Raw genomic sequence first — 3,305 nt, 5'->3', positions numbered from 1 at the left:
CTAGCCTTCTAATCTAGTATAAATTGGTTCACTTGACACATAATCAGATTCTCATTAATTTCCCATATTGGGCAGATTACAGAGACAGCCAAATTATGATCTAACAAATTTAGCAAGGAGATAGAGAGAATAAACTATTTTTTTAGTAGATTTGCACTTTAAAATTATGAGTGTGGCTAATGGTGGGAGCTCCTTCCATAGGGGAAGTGGTGCTACCTAGCCTGCATGCAGGGCTCCAGACTCAGACTGAAGCCCTTGCCTACTCTGCTGAAATTGCTGTCTGTCTGTATGTCAGTTAGGGTTTCCTGCCTTTCCCATTAGGGCTGCTGTGTCCAAGGTTATCCCTCTGGGAGGGTGTAAAATAGCATTCCTATTCAGAATAGAAACTGTGGATGTTTTCTGTCCATATCTAGATTTTCTTTCATTTGGTCTTTCAAGGCAGGTTTTCCCTGGCTGTCCTGGAACTCACTCTGTAGACCAGGCCGCCCTTGGTAGAGCCGCCTGCCTCTGCCAGTGCTGCAGTTAAAGGCATGCACCACCACACCCAGCCCATATCTAGATTTTAAAAATTCGTTTTGGTGTTGGCTACTTTACATGGCTAGGAGCTTAGCTTCTTGATCACTGGGAGACCCTGTGGGAGATCACTGTGATGCTGTCACCCAGTGGAACCACTCTGTCACAGCTGCCAGTGAGTGGAGAGCCGAGGACAACACACAGTCCAGCTGAACTCCCAGTTGCCCTTAGTGGCCAGGGGCATCATCCCCAAAGCCTTGGCTTCTAGAACCACATCCATTCTGAAGGCATTTTAACATCAGTTAAAGCTTTGGTAACAGTCTTTTATACACAGGACTTTTGTAGCATGACTTTATGATAAAACTTATTGTGTGTTAAATTATTTAGTAATATTGAGTTTCTGAATGTTATTTTGTGAAACTTGTTTTAAAATAGTAATAAATCATGTTATTTTATAAAAAAAAAGAAGTCCTTTGGTTATTATGTTTTAGTTAACATAGAGTGACTCCCATGTTATTTGATTTTTGAAGCAATTCAGCTTTTGAATACCAGAGAGGAGAGAGACATAGAGATGGTGGGGGAGAAGGAGGGAGATAGCAACGGGGTTGATTGAAGAGACACTTAACTGTTACTTATTTATTTTTTGAAACAAGGTCTCCATGTGTGTAGCCTGGGTGTCTTAGAACTCACTATATAGACCAGGCTGATCTCAGACTCAGAGATCTGCCTGCCTCCCAAGTGCTGGGATTAAAGACCTGCACTACAACACCGCTGAACTAATTTCCTTCGCACTCACCACCAGTGAGACTGTCCTTCCCCGACTTTCTAACTCTCCCACCACTGTGTCCTCTGAAGAGTGCTTCCAGGGACAGCACATTCCTCCTGCACTTGGCCATCCCTAGACAAGGTGAGCTGAGAGGCCCCCAGAGTCAGGGTAAAGCCAGCAGTATCAGTGGCATCATACACTTTGCCAGTGTATAGTCTGTGCTATCAGCCAAAACATAATTTTGTTACAGAATAGAACTACCATGTAATTTCTACTATCCCACAGTTCTTTCTAAAAAAAAAAATTAAAAATTCCTGAACTTATAGAGAGAAAACCTCAAATCAGGTCATAACTAGTTACTTTTAATTCACTGTTGCCTAGAACAAAGAATGTGTTATCCACCAGCATCCTAGACTTGAGGCAGGGGTTCAAGGATAGCCTAGGCTACAGAGGAAACTCACCTCAAAAAGACTGGGGAAGAGGGAATGAGCATCTGTGATCCTGACATTGCTTTATGTATTGTATTAAATATGGTTGTATGTACATGTAGATATGCACAGCTGTTATATACAATCATAAAAATACATTTCATCATGGGATGCAATCAGTGTTTCAGCTGTTAAAAAAATATATAGGCTAAGCATGGTGGCAGAGTGCTTGACCAGCACACATGAGATCTTAAATTCAATCCTTGCTACCAAACAAAATGATGTAGCAGCCACTGAGTTGAGGTTGCATTGGCAGGGTGATGTGGGCTGGTGAGATGGCACAGCAGGTAAGTGCATTTACCATCAAGGCTGCCAGCCTGGGTTTGATCCCCCAAACCTACGTGGAAGAAAGGAGAACTGACTCCTCCAAGTTGTCCTGTGTCCTTCACTTGTGCCCACACACAAAAATTGTACTATGCCCCTATGTGAAAGATGCCGAATCCATATTTGTCTTTAAGAATGTATATCTAAATATAGGAGTTGGGAGTGTGGTTGGTTAGCACATGAAAGCAAAGTGTGTGCATGAATAAAAGTTTAAGAAACAGAACTTTATGTTGAGGGACCCATATGGTAGAAGGAGATAAAGGATTCCTCCACATGCATACCATAATATGCACAGCCCCCCTCACACACACACACATACACACACACTATTTTAAAAAGAAAAATGTAGGAAAAACACCAATGTTAGCATTCATAAATTCATAGTCACAATTAACAAATGGCGCCAGCTCTGCCAACCCCACCAATGCCTCCATGAAGCGGAGCTCTGATCTTAAAACCTTGGAGAAAGCTTCACAGCACTTCTGTATCTATGCAGGAGCTCAGGGGCAGCATCTTCAGTCACAGCATCTCTAGAGCCTTTCCCTTTTCTCATCTTAGTATAAAATGACTGCCGTGAAACAAATGCTCACTTTGAACACACATGACTCGACCATATTTCTTCACTGAAACAAGGTGTTAAAGTCACAAAATGAAAAAGGTTGCTAGAAAACCTAAGCCCCATTTCAATTTTTTTGGTCAAATTTCATAGAAATACACTTTCATCTCTTCAGCCATCATCGCTTGCCTTGAAGTCATGCAAAAACAGAAGCCACTAAAGGGCATTGCAGAAGCAGAATGTGAAGGCACATGCCTATGATCCCAGCATCCAGTAGGAAGAGGCAGGGATAGATACCACAAGTTCAAGACTAGCCGGAGCTAGATAGTGAGACTGTATCTAAAAGAAATAGCTGGGTGAGGTGGCTCACACCTGTAACCCTAGCACTGTGGAGGCTGGAGGCAGGAGGATTGCTACAAGTTTGAGGCCAGCCTGGGCTACAGAGTGAATTCCAAGCCAGCCTCAGCTAGCTATCGAGTGGGACCGTGAAAAAGAAACAAAACAATAACCGAGGAACCGGCAACACAAGAATGTGTAGGTGATATTGCAATTTAAGCTCATAGCAAGGAGATTAAAAAATTTTTTGACATGAGCAAAAATGTGCAGAGAAAAAATGTGCAGAGCTAAGTTACACTGAAAATTTTTTATACATGTCAGG

The sequence above is a fragment of the Cricetulus griseus genome, chromosome 5 (genome assembly GCF_003668045.3).
Source record: "Cricetulus griseus strain 17A/GY chromosome 5, alternate assembly CriGri-PICRH-1.0, whole genome shotgun sequence".
In the NCBI taxonomy this organism is placed as follows: Eukaryota; Metazoa; Chordata; class Mammalia; order Rodentia; family Cricetidae; genus Cricetulus; species Cricetulus griseus.
Note: the sequence above shows the minus strand (reverse complement) of the source record.